The sequence below is a fragment of the Protopterus annectens genome, chromosome 8.part0 (genome assembly GCF_019279795.1).
Source record: "Protopterus annectens isolate FY-2018-M chromosome 8.part0, PAN1.0, whole genome shotgun sequence".
NCBI classification, from domain to species: domain Eukaryota; kingdom Metazoa; phylum Chordata; order Ceratodontiformes; family Protopteridae; genus Protopterus; species Protopterus annectens.
In genome coordinates this window covers 100,201,994-100,216,024 of record NC_056741.1, presented here as the reverse complement: position 1 = coordinate 100,216,024, position 14,031 = coordinate 100,201,994, and positions in this window count along the sequence as shown.

Sequence of the window (14,031 nt, the reverse complement as noted above, 5' to 3'; positions counted from 1 at the left end):
TAATTTCACTGATGTCATAGACAGACATTGTAGGGACATATTACAGCAGTTCCACAACCACATGTCCATGAGCCAGGGCAATGGTGGATGGTTGCGGCGTCGACGTGGCCGTATGCCAGCAACAGCAGCAGCTGGCAGTCGGCGTGGACGACAACAGGCCCGCGGATGCCCCCATAGTGCCAGCAGCAGCCCCAGCAATGCTGGGTCTGTGCTGTCATCAGACCGCCCCAGGAGACCACGTGCACGTGGCTCTGGACAGTCCCAAAAGGGACCTGTGTCCAGTCAACACACTCCCACTTCTGATGACAGTACCCAGTCTGGTTTAGTACTGGATATGGTCTGTAGCACCCCTGCCAGGCACAGGTACCGTGTCCATGCCCACAGTCACTGATCTGTATGACCTGCCAGGTGCAGTCTGTGGCTGTCCACAAACTCCAGTATATGGCAGCCATGAGGTGGAACTGTGTGCATGCATACACACATGCGAAATGTTAACACCTAGGGCTACCACATACACGCACACACTGCACCAACAGTGCCCCACCCTGTACTGTTGTCCCTCACCAACACACATACACATACATGTCAATTGGTGGTATCAGTGGCAGACTCAGGCATACCTAATTCACACCCTGTGCATATGATGAAACTGTGCCACCTCCTGCAATCTCCAACATTAGTGCAGGAACAGGTAAACACGTTGCTGATGCACAGGGTGACTACATAGAAGTGTATTACTAGTATCATGTTGGTAACAGTACAGTGTGCTGATATGACTGTGTGTATATCCCAGCATGCCTGATGCAGTAACTGTATGACTGTCCTGAATTGTTATCTACACCCATAGTAAGTACCATAGTGTAACAGCTGCACATTATTGCATACCGGTGGTAAGGATGTCAACAGATAGCCACATACATAGGTAGCACAGGGGAGAAGCTAATGCAAGTAGTGATACGCAATGATGGACATGTACAGTAATGGTGGCATGTTGCCCACACCGACTATGCAATGTGGATGTTTGCGCATGTTGATATGTGTGCAGTACCAATTTAATACAAATTACAATTAAATATGACATAATATCAGTTATACCATGGACATCTGAGCTGTGCATTCCTGGGTACATGTTGATAGTGCCTGCATATTTGCACTGTTACCTACTGGAAGTGTTATCCCTTCTTTGTTGTACAATGGACTACTTCCAGCCCTGCTTACTGTAGCTTTGTTTGCATGCATGTTTGCTTGAGGTTCCCTGGAACACTGATTCCACCTGCAATGCAGAGTTACAGAGCTTCTGTGGATTCCTAGTGACATCTGCATAGCGTACTATACGTATGTCAATTTTCCACCTGACAGAACATCACTGTCTGTCCTGTTCGCATGTACATTGCCTGTGACACATTACATATGACTTACCTGGCATTTATCCATGTGTGCAGTCATATATGCCAGTGCTATGAAATCAGTAGCAGTACACCCACACATACTCACCTTCAATATGTTGTTCCCCATTGGCCCTATGTGTTGGTAATCGCCATGGCAATCACACTACTATGGTAGCATGTGCAAAGGTAACCTGTGAATCACCTCTATGGTCCAGTTGTGGTTTATGTGAGTCATGTGGCAATGTCACAGCTGCCACATGTATGCAGTCAACCCTCTCCCCTGGCCAGGAACGTACAACACATGTGTGAGATGCCACCACATAGCCAATCTGGGGACTGAGCACTCTGAACCCAGTACTGCCATACCCTGTCAGGTGGCATGACATACTACAGTGACTACAATACCAGTCTGACATAGACGTGCACTGACAGCAATCCGAACACACTGGGGCATACTTGGTGACTCAGAATAGCATCCTGCCTGAGCATCACACACCTCCGCAGCTGGCACACAGGCATACGTTAAGTCGGAACAGAGCACATGCCACACATGGCACACACATCCCGTGTGCCACACACTCACAGCCTGTACAGCTAAACAACACTCCTGCTACAGATGTGTCAGGTACCTCTGTTGGCCGCTGCAGTGGGGTCCCGCTCAACAGGCTGTACATGGTGAAGGTCACAGTGATATGCCCGTGGGGCACTATGGTCCACCACAAAACACATGTATACAGGTCAGTCAGAGGCATGGACACATATGACTCAGTCATTGTCCATGCCACTATGGATGACCTGAGACATACCTCCCTGGACTACATGATAAGGAACATAGAAGGGCCCTCTCAGCATGTGGCATGGGCCAGTATGATCCTGACCTTGGTTGCCATCATACCCTCACCAGGTATGCTACCACAATATGTAGGAAGGGTGTTCTATGTCTACATTCTGCTCAATCTCCAATGTCATTCATAGGGTATCCAATGGCTGTCAACGTGTGCTTACATGCTAGGGAAGCCACAATGATTTGCGAGGGGCAGCTTGCACGTGACACCCATGGGCCATTGTATACTGGCAAAGCCCCTTGATACACACATAGTGCCTTTTGCTGCAGGACACGGATTACATAGCCACCTCCATGGGTATCACACGGGATAGGACACTAACAGTAATGCTACACAACACCAGCAGTGTACACCACAAGATGCATGTACTGGGCACTGTCCTCAGCACGGTAAACTGCAATATCTGTGCAGTACTAGATTCCTGATTCACGGCTCACAGGTGCAACCCATCACTGCCAGGTTATACCTCATACCATGCCTGTCGTCCCCTACACATGTAACACACATGGACAGGGGGGTGGTATCTGAAGGCACCACAGATACACACATCTCCAGATTGTTGGCACAGCACAAAGCATCAGGGCCTATCCATGAGCAGCTAACAGTGTGTTGGACTGCCTTCTGGTTCATAGCCTGGCACACACAACCCTCCCATACACAGGAAACCCACCTGTCCTCCCTAACAACACTGGCAATATGACAGTCTCTAGAAATGTCTTTATATGGCTGGACCGCATCCAGCCAAACATTGTGTGTGAGCATTACTGTAGCTACAGCACACTAGCTGAAAGGTTCCCAGCATGTAGTCACTGAATTGCAGTGGAACAACATGTTACCACTCCCACAACAGGTGGGAACATGCAGCACCTGTTCATCGACTACATGTAGACTATATGGCCCAGACCAGATGTGTATCCCCTGCTGTTGGGATTATACCATATACAACTCACACTGTATATACACATACTGCATGCGGCCCCTGCACAGTAAGACACAGTCATAATGTTATGCATTGCGAATACCATTTATCCACTTGAGGCACGTGTCAGACATGGTAACTACTGACGGTCACAGGTATATATGTGTATGTGTCACACATACATCATGTGTGCATTGCCATTGCTGGTTTAAGCAATGTCATGCATTGTTATGAACAACAACCCACACATGGTCATATTGTGTGACACAACCACACGTGGCAGTTGTGGGTTTCCAAAACATACCTATCTGTGCTCTGACAGTGGTAATAGACCCAGTAGCGGAGCGCACTATTGGCATTACTGGGCAATTAGCCCTGTTTGGCTGTACTGATAGTGTGGTGACATCACCTGTGTTTACTGGGGGAATATGCAGCATCTGGTGTATTGTAGTAGTTGCCAAAAGGAACTGTTCTCTCACACTTGCAATTGCACACACCCTACTACCCCCCCCACACACACACTTGCAGGATTCATACCCCTACCTAACTATGTCACGACACGTGAGAGAGACGCTTTAGCGAAACGCACTAATCGGATTACTAGGAGGTTCCTCTTCTCTGGCTATACTTATAGGGTGCTGACATCATCAGTGTTTGGAAAGGGTAATGTGCATCATGTAGTGTGTTCTCCTGATTGCTAAAAAGCACATGTCTTCATACAGAATTGCACACACACTAACTCCCCTCATCCAACCACACACACTTGCCATTTGCAGGATTCAAACCCTGCCTAACTATGTTATGACAGACGCATCAGCGGAGCGTGCTATTCGCATTACTGGGAGGTTTACCTTCTCCTGCTGTACTTATAGGGTGCTGACATCATCAGTGTTTAGAAAGGGGAATGTGCATCCTGTAGAGTGTTTTCCCAGTTGCCAAAAGGGACACTTCCCTCACACAGACTTGCACACACAACAACCCAGCTCACCCACACACACACACACACACAAACACACTGAGCATTTGATTGGTTCAAACTCCTACCTAACTATATTATGACACTTGAGGGAGACGCATTAGCAGAGCGCGTTATCTGAATTACTGGGCATCTGTTCTGCACCTGCAGTATTTATAGGGTGCTGACATCTTTATTTCTACAGAGGTATTTACATCTAGTACTACCTGTCAGGTAGGGGATAGCATATATATGCATTTGCAGCCACCTACTTCAGGGTCAGATATGCACATCGCACTGGCAGGTTATGTTCTATACCATGCTTCGTGACCACAGTACCTGTAACACACAACACAACCAGTCCAGAACACCACTCCCACATCCAGGACACACACTTTGCTTCCCTGGGAACAGGGCCGGGATATGCAGGTGTTCACATACACCATTCCAGTTGTTAACATCAGGTACAGGGATATTGTGTGTGGGAACTACTCAGGCCTCTACAACATTACCCTACAGCCACTACAATTTGTGGGTATATGTGATATGGCAGAACCACTCACCACAGCCACATGGGGAATACATATTGCACCTGTCCATCTGCAACATGGGTACTCACTGTTCCACACCAGAGGTAGACCACCATTGTTGATATCTGACCAAACCCACCTTTCCCTGGACATCCATATCCCATCCCCACACCCAGGCAAGGTTATCACTGCAAACAAACTGTATTTAGCACAAGCAGACTCTACACTTGTGAAGACTGGGGTGGAAGACTTCAAAGGACCCATGCTGCGGGACTATACTGGCCACTCTGCATAATCCTTGACAATTGCATTCTATGAGCATGTGTAAGGTTTGCATTGATCATGCTATCCCACATATACCCATGACTGCTCCACAACAGGACACCTGTCAGGTGTACACCAGCCATATATGAGCTGTCCAACAGACAGAGTGAGCTAATACATTGCAGAGCTGTAGCCCACAGAGGGAGGACATCTCTGAACAGTACCGGCACGACACTTCAATCCCACATAATCATCACAACACAGTGTTGACAGTGAAATTGTCCAGACAATGCAGATAGGGCTCCCCTCAGTCTGTTATTGATGCCCACTTACTGTTAGAGGTCCTCGGCAACCCTCTTCCAGCACACACCAACAACATGGATGTGGCTTAGCACACTCAAACCCTGGGATCTCCACTGTGTCCCTGCTTGACAGAGGCACAGCACACTAGCCTCACACGTTGCCTTATGTGACCTACTTTACAGTGGCACAGTAGCCTATTGTACTGGGGTTGCAGATGCCAAGCACACTCTGGTTAAGCTGTCATTCCCTAGGGCAAACAGCCTAGTATTGACCTCTACACCCATATGTTTAATTGTCAGATGCACAATATTTGTTGCTGTTAGACTGTTTGCAGGTCTTTATTGCCATAGCATTCCCTGTTCCTATGAACACCTTGTGTATCTGTGGAAGATGTTTGAATATGAGGGGGATCCACTATATTACTTATGTCTCTGTAGTAATTTACTGTGTGCACTGGGCAGATTGCTGTGTTGTGGTTGGTTTCTGGAATGACACGTAGAAATACCAGATATGTGTGACCAACTGCTAAACGGAGATATGGCCTAAGTGTGTGAGCATGCCCAGTTCAGCCTTTCCATGGCATGTTGTCTGACATATGCCTCATTTATCAAAGTGTGCGAGCATGCCCAGTGTGAGCTTTCCATATGTTGAACTCTGCATTCCACCACATATTTGGGTGAGTGTGAACTTCAACAATATCTCACGTTTATGGTTGTGTGTTGGGTGTCATGTTGTGTACTTACTGGCCAACTCCTTCATGTCTGACCACAACAGGGATTATACTGTGCCTGCAGGGATTGCATGGGATACTTTGTATATAGTTGTCAACATCCTTTCATAATGACCTAACACTGTAGTACCGTATAGTGTTCTGGTTCAGTACTTTCACTGTGGTGGACAGTATCCTGGGCTTTAGTCCTATCACTACTTTAAATCTTCATAGTGAGCACAACAGACTGTGTAGGGGCCAGTTGTGCACATATGGCCATGTTGCATTATGTTCAGATATGGACTACCTAAACCAGGCTTGTCCAACATTGGTAGTGCATTCCACAACATAGGTGGACATTGGCAAACACTAGCGATGTGCCCTAGGCCATTTCTGATGCTAGTCAGAGAGTGTGTTTGTCCTTCGACACACATTGTAACTGGTGTTTGCCATGACATATGTCATGGTTAGTATACTGTGCCTCCGTCTACCTGTGACATAACAGTGATACCCAGGGTAAACCTACCATCTCCCATCCACTCATCAAGATTCCTCTTGAGGAGTGTCGATGGGTGACTCTCTGGCTAACCTGTACTGGGAGTTTACTCAAGAGTGGGGGTGGCTTCTGTGTTATGGATCATTCAGTACAGCTTGTCCTATGTATGTCAGTGCTGGGGTTCAGGTCTCTCATGAGCATAGCTCACTGCCATTCAGATTGTACAAGGTGCAGCATATTCATTGATTCCAGCTTGGACATGGCTTCATACATCAGGCACAGCTTTCCTCTGGGTGGGCAGTATGGCAGTGTGTGGAGCTGCAGTTTGTTTAATCAGGCAACACATGGCATCTGTTCAAGCTCTTTGCTACTCCTGGTGAGGTACTGTTGTGGTCTTTACAGTTGATGGAGGTGTCTGCTGAGGTACATCCCACAGGGGCTATTGTAGTCAGTTGTGACGCTGATGAAGGATGACTGCAGAGCCACAGTGACCTCCCCTTATCTAGATCTGACAACCTTCATGATTAGGTGGGTATATGGTATGTTTCTGTGAACACTACAGCCACATGTTTGTCCAATGCAGGATATCTATCACCTTGTGTCCCCAGGTCTCTCATTACATGTTAGGTACGTAATGGGTTAACACCTGTGTGGTAATTGGTGGGCACTTACTGTATATCCACGGTGGTTGACTATACACATTTCTGCAATTAGCTTGCTGACATGGCTATGGCACCAGTTGTCTGTTTCTATGTGGCCCTTTTTTGGGTTGCTTGTGTCAGCTGGGGGTCAGATATGGTGGGCAGTTTGTACTCCTCTGCATACATGTTCAGTCACAGTCCTTCCATGTTGGCCTGTACCTATGGGACATATATACAGAATGAGGGAGGTCCCAGGACCAAGCCTTGTGGGATGCCACTTATATCTGGTTTGTAGTCTGACATGGATGCAGCATGTCTGACCATGTCAGTTCTGTCCTTGGTCTGGTATGCAACCCCTCTACTGACATAGGGGTTTATATTTAAGCTGGTGAACATATCCATACTGAACACATAGGGTATTGTCTGGAAGCATTTGCACGGTCCAGCTACGCTGTGTGGACCACATTGCCCTCATCAATGACCTTAATGACTGTTTCAAATGGGTCAAACATGTTTAGGGGCAGGATCTGCACTTACAACAGTCACACTGGGTAGGGTCCGGTGTCAGTAGGTCCCCGATAGCTTTATGTCTGCGGTACATGCTGATCCTTTCCATAGCTGTGCAGACCAAGCTTGTCAGGATCCTGGGGTGGTAGTTTGCAGTATCCATTCAGGCAACACCTTTGTTGAGAAGGACCACTGTTGTTGTACACTGCTCTTTGGGTACATATCCTGTGGTAAGGCTGACATTGAGCAGTAGTGTGATTTGGCATTCCATTCTTCTTGGAGTCCATGTTGGACTCAGCCCAGGACACCATCTCATACCTTTGCTGCTGTGTGTTTTGCTTTGTAGATGATGGCTGTTACCTCAGCATCTGCAATGTCAGGGGGCCAGCAGTCTGCTGGGATAGATATTTTGCATTCTTGGGGTTGCACTGCACCTGTCAGGTTGTATGTTGGCAATATGTGTGTGTGTTTGGCATGTTGTTTGTAATATTTGTGTGATTCGGAGCATATCTGTGAATTCCCAGCATGGTTCCTACCATCAGTTGAGTAAGCCTTGTGATTATCCTTAGTGTCCTGTACAATTTGTATCTTCATAAGTTCATAGGTTCATACTAGGCTATCCACCCTAGGGCATTTGTAAGCCTAGCCAGAGTGTGTGTGTCTTTCGCTGCCCCTTGCTATGTGAATAGTATGGCCATTTATGATTTACTTTATTGTGCCTCTGTCTGGACGTGACACAGTGAAGACCCCCAGTGTACATCTACGATCATCCATCCACTTGGCAATATTCCTGTTGAGGGGTGTCAGTGAGGGGCTCTGCCTAACATGGAGTGGGGTCCTGTTCCAGGGTGTGTGGAGCCTTTGGGTTATATATCTGTCCCTCCAGCACATCCTATTTCATTATGTGTTGAGGTTGACATCTGTCACTCTCACAGCTCCAATGGCTTTGATTTCCTGGGGTGGAGCATGTCCATTACTCCTGTGTTGGACATGGCCTTGTACAACAGACATACAATGCCTCTGTGTAGGCAGTCTGTGACTGCTTTCAGCTGGGGTGTCTACAGCCAGGCAGCATATGACATATATTTGAGACCCTTTATCCTCTTGGTGAGGTACCTTTGAGGTCTTTCTAACCGCTGCAGGTGTCAGGTAAGGTACATCCCACATGAGTCATTGTACTAGATTATGGGTCTGATAAGAGAACAGTACAGGGGCACAATGACCTCTGTTGATGTAGATGTGAATCCTTTCATGATATGGTGTCCAATATAGACAGTCTTCCTAGCCACACTGGCATTGTGAGTGTCACATAACAGGTTACTGTCCACTTGTGTCCCTAGGTCCCTGATTACTCCTTGCATACATAATGGTTTACCACCTATGTGGTAATTTGTGAGTACCTTGTTTGGTATTTGGTGGGACATTCATACTGTCCAGTGTCTTCAGGACATCTGGGTGGGGTTCCTGTGTGTGAGAGTGTGGTCTGTGGCATGCTACAGACTGTACAGCAGTTTTGACTACAGTTAGGTGCACATGGGTGGTCTCCACTGCTTCGTGCATTGTCAGTTACCTGGCCGTATGGGTGTCTGTGCTGCATATGGATACTCCCCCTCCTTTGATGTTTTGGTCCAGGTGTTGGGGCCATAACGCATGATATGAGGTATAACCTGGTAGTGCTGGTGTGCTGTCAGTAGGCTTGCAGCAGGTTTCTGTCACTGCACAGACATCGATGTTCTCCATACTGGGAAGTGCCTCAGGAGCATGTGCATATTGCAGTTTACACATCTGGCATTGGTCAGCATTACCCTTATGTTTTTTATCACTTATGTTTTCTAGGGTGGTGGGTTAGTCTTTTCGGCCTTGCCTACGTACGGCTCTATGGAGGTGGTTCATAGTTTCATAGGTTCATAGGTTCATACTAGGCTATCTGCCCTAGGGCATTTATAAGCCTAGCCAGAATGTGTTTGGCTTTCGCCACCCATTTTAAATTTATTTTGCTATGCCCTTTTTCGAGGTTAGTATACTGTGCCTCTGTCTAACAGTGACACAGAAGTGATACCCGGGGTAAACCTACGATCTCCCATCCACTCATCAAGATTCCTCTTGAAGAGAGTCAATGAGAGACTCTGCCTAACCTGGACTGGGATTTTATTCCAGAGTGAAGGGAGCCTCTGGGTTATGAATCTGTCCCTCCAGCATGTCCTATTTATTTCAGTGCTGAGGTTCAAGACTCTCAAGCGCATAGCTCGATGGGATTTGGATTTTCTGAGGTGCAGCATGTCCATTAATTCCGGGTTGGACATGGCTTTATATGTCAGGCACAGATCGCCTCTGAACAGGCAGTATGCCACTGAGTAGAGCTGGAGTTTCTTTAACCGGGCAGCATATGGCATCTGTTTGAGCCCTTTGATCCTCTTGGTGAGGTACTTTTGGGGACTTTCCAGTTGCTGCAGGTGTCTGGTAAGGTACATCCCAAAAGGGGCATTGTACTCAATTATGGGCCTGATGAGGGATGAGTAAAGAGGCACGATGACGTCCCCCTGATCTAGATGTGAATCCCTTCATGATTAGGTGGGCTATATAAAATGTTTTTCTAACCACTTTGGCCACGTGGTTGTCAAATGAGAGATTGCTATCAACTTGGGTCCCCAGGTCCCTAATTACTTCTTCTGTACTTAATGGATTACCACCTATGTGGTAATTTGTGGGCACTTTGTTTTTGCCAAAGGGGATGACTATACACTTTTTGGCATTTAGCTTGAGGCCATGGCTCTGGAACCAGTTGTCTATTTCTATGAGGCCCTTTTGGAGGATGCTTGTGTCGGCTGGACAGTCGATTATGGCACCCAGTTTGCAGTCATCTGCGAACTTGGTCAGTCACAGTCCTTCCATGTTGGCCTGTACCTCCAACACATATATACCGAACAGGACAGGTCCCAGGACTGAGCCTTGTGGGACACCACTTGTAACTGGTTTGGAGTCTGACATGGCTCCAGCAATTCTAACCATGTGGGTTCTGTCCTTGAGCCAATTTGCAATCCATCTAGTGACATAGGGGTTTATATTTAAGCTGGTGAGCTTATCTATAATGCCCGAGTGGGGTATTGTATCGAAGGCTTTTGTGAGGAGCAGGTAGGCTGTGTGGACCACCTTCACCTCGTCAATGGCCTTGGTGACTGTTTCAAAGAAATCAACCAGGTTTAAGAGGCAGGATCTGCCCTTAACAAAGCCAAACTGGGTAGGATCCAGTGTTTGTAGGTCCCCAATATCTTTATTTATGAGGTCCATGATGATCCTTTCCATAGCTTTGCAGACCAAGCTAGTCAGGCTTATGGGGCGATAGTTTCCAGGATCCGTTGAGGCACCACCTTTATGGAGAGGGACCACTGTTGCTGTACGCCACTCTTTGGGCACATATCCTGTAGTAAGGCTGAGATTGAACAGTAGTTTTATGTTTGGGTTTAGCTCTTCTTGGAGTTCATGTAGGACGCAGCCCAGGATACCTTCTGGTGCCATTGATGCTGTGTTTTTTGCTTTGGAGAGGACGGCTCTTACCTGAGCATCTGAGATGTCAGGGGGGCAGCACTCTGCTGGGATAGATATTTGCCCTTTTGGTGGGGATGGTGGGGGGGAAGGTTGCGCTGAACCTGTCAGCTAGGATGTTGGCAATGTCTGTGGGTTCAGTGTATTTTTTGTCATTTTGGACTAATTCTGAGCATATCTGGGAATTACCACCCAGGTTCCTAACATAACTAAAGAAAGCCTTGTGATTATCTTTAGTGTCCTGTGCAATTTTTCTCTCGAAGCTGGCCTTAGACAATTTTATGTGTGCCCGTAGTTTTTTGCTAATACTGATCAGTGATGCCTTTCCTTTTTGGGATTTTGCTCTATCATTTAGTAGCTTCCTCCTTCTATTGTATAGTTTGTTTATGGCTGGGGTCCACCAGACAGGACGTCTGCCTTTGGAGGATTGGGTCTTGGTTTTATTTGGGATCGCATGATCCATGCATTCCTGAAGGTGTTCATAGAATACGTTTATAAAGGATTCTGCGGTCTGGGCCATATTTTCCACAGGCCCGGGGGCTTTGAAGGATTCCACCTCAGTTTTGAGGCATGTGAAATTTGCTTTAGAGAAGCTTTTCACTGTGGTTTTCTGGGCAGGGGGTGGGGTCGGGATGTGAATATCCAGTGAGATTAGTTTATGGTCTGATCTTACCAGTGAGAGATACACTTCTGGTCTGGAGCATAGAGTCCCCATGTTGGTGATGATCAGGTCCAGTATGTTTTCCCCTCTTATGGGAGTGGTAACAAGTTGTTCCATAGCATTTGAGTTTATAAATTCTAGGAACCTTTGGGCTAGGGTGTTGGAGCTAGAGTAATGCTCCCAGTCTATGTTTGGGTAGTTGAAGTCGCCCAATATAATGGTGTTTGGAGAGACCTTCATATTTTCCAGTGTTCTCAGGAAGGCCGAGTGGGGTTCATGGGTTTGGGAGGGTGGTCTGTAGCAGGCTATAAACTGGAAGGCAGTTTTACCCACTGTTAGTTGCACATGGATAGTCTCTGATGCTTCGTGCTTTGCCACCAACCTGGAGGTGTGGGTATCTTTGATGAATATCGATACTCCCTCCTTTGTGGTTCGGTCCAAGATTTGGGGCCGAAAAGCATGGTATGAGGTATAACCTGGTAGTGCTGGGGTGCTCTCGGGAGCCCTGAACCAGGTTTCTGTTACTGCACAGATATCGATGTTCTCCATGCTAAGGAGAGTTTTGAGTGCGTGCATCTTGACGTTTAGACTTCTGGCGTTGAGTAGCATTACTCTTAGTTTCTTATCCCTTGTGATACCTATGGAGGTGGGTTTGTCTTTTGAGCCTTGCCTAGAAAAGGCACTATGGGGGTAGCAAGAGCCTTTGCCAATATCCGAAAGCCCAGGGGTGACAGGTGCAAGCCGTCCCTAGCAAAGCATCGTGGATTGTCGAGCATATCATCCCAAGCTGACAGGCATTGGATCCCCTTTGAATGACACCAGTACTTAAGCCAATTGTTGAAATTGATCATCTTGTCTTCATATTGTGGCATCATTCTTGGTGAGGGTAAGATGCTACTCAAGGACAGGGTCATACCGGCCTGGGCTACATGCTCAGAGACATTAATCTTAAGTTGTTTTGTAGGAAAGTAATGTTGAAATATTTATACAAGGACTCTATTCATGAGTCAGTAAATGAAAGAGGGTTTATTTTCAGAAATCTCAGTGAGTATGTACCCATGCATCATCCACTGGTAGAGGCTTTCTTGAAACTTACGGAGGATGAATTCCATAGTTATTATAATAATAGGAAGGTGAGAAGATCTATGAGGTCAGATAACCTTACCCACAATGAGAGGGTTAGTCTTAAAAAATTACAGAACGATTCAACCATCATTATCAGACCAGCCAATAAGGGTGGAAGGGTTGTTGTCATGGACATGTTACACTATAATACAACCATGGAAACCATGTTGCTTGATAAATTCTATGAAGTGATTATGGTGGATGTTGTCAGTGACATAATTAGGTATGTACACTGCACTTTGATATTTTTCAGAGTAATTTACTTGGGAAGGAACTATATGAATATCTTTATATTCAGACACCTGTTATACCAGTTATAAATGGGCTACCTAAGATACACAAAGACTCTAAGGATCCACCCATGAGACCAATTGTTTCTAGTCGTGGGTGGGTCACTGAGCATTTATCTGTTTATGTTGAGAAACATCTAAGACAAGTGTTGAACAACAATGCTTTTGTATTACGGGACTCCAAGCAGTTTCTGGTTGACCTCTATGACTGTATCAAACAACAAGGGAATATAGTGGATTGCCTTTTTGTAATGTTTGATGTTCAGTCCCTGTTTACAGTCATACCCAATGGAATAGGACTTACCAATGTATTAGAATATTTGAGAAAACACAGTGGTTATGGAGAGGTTAAATTTGATTTGATAGTACATTTTCTAGAATTGGTCCTTGAGAATAATTTATTTATGTTTAGAGATGTTTTTTACAGGCAATGTGATGGTGTAGCCATGGGCACACCTTGTGCGAACAGCTATGCCAACATCTTCTTAGCCCATTGGGAGGAACATGTGTTGGTTCGTGAAACATTATTTGAGGAGCATGTAGTGTTCTATCTGCGTTTTGTCGATGATTTTTTTGTGTTATGGAGAGGGACACCAGCACAATTGAACTCCATGCATACCTTGATAAATAGTTTAACCACCTTCCTCAAGTTTACTATGCATTTCTCTGACCATAGGATTGAGTTCCTAGATTTATTTGTGGAAAGGCTATCCGATGAGATTATTAATACCGGAGTTTACCGGAAGGCTTGCCATTGTAATTCACTACTCATGAGAACGAGTATGCATCCACCATTTATATTCAGGAACATCATGAAAGGGCAGGCGATTAGGGCCTCTAGGCTGAACCCCATGG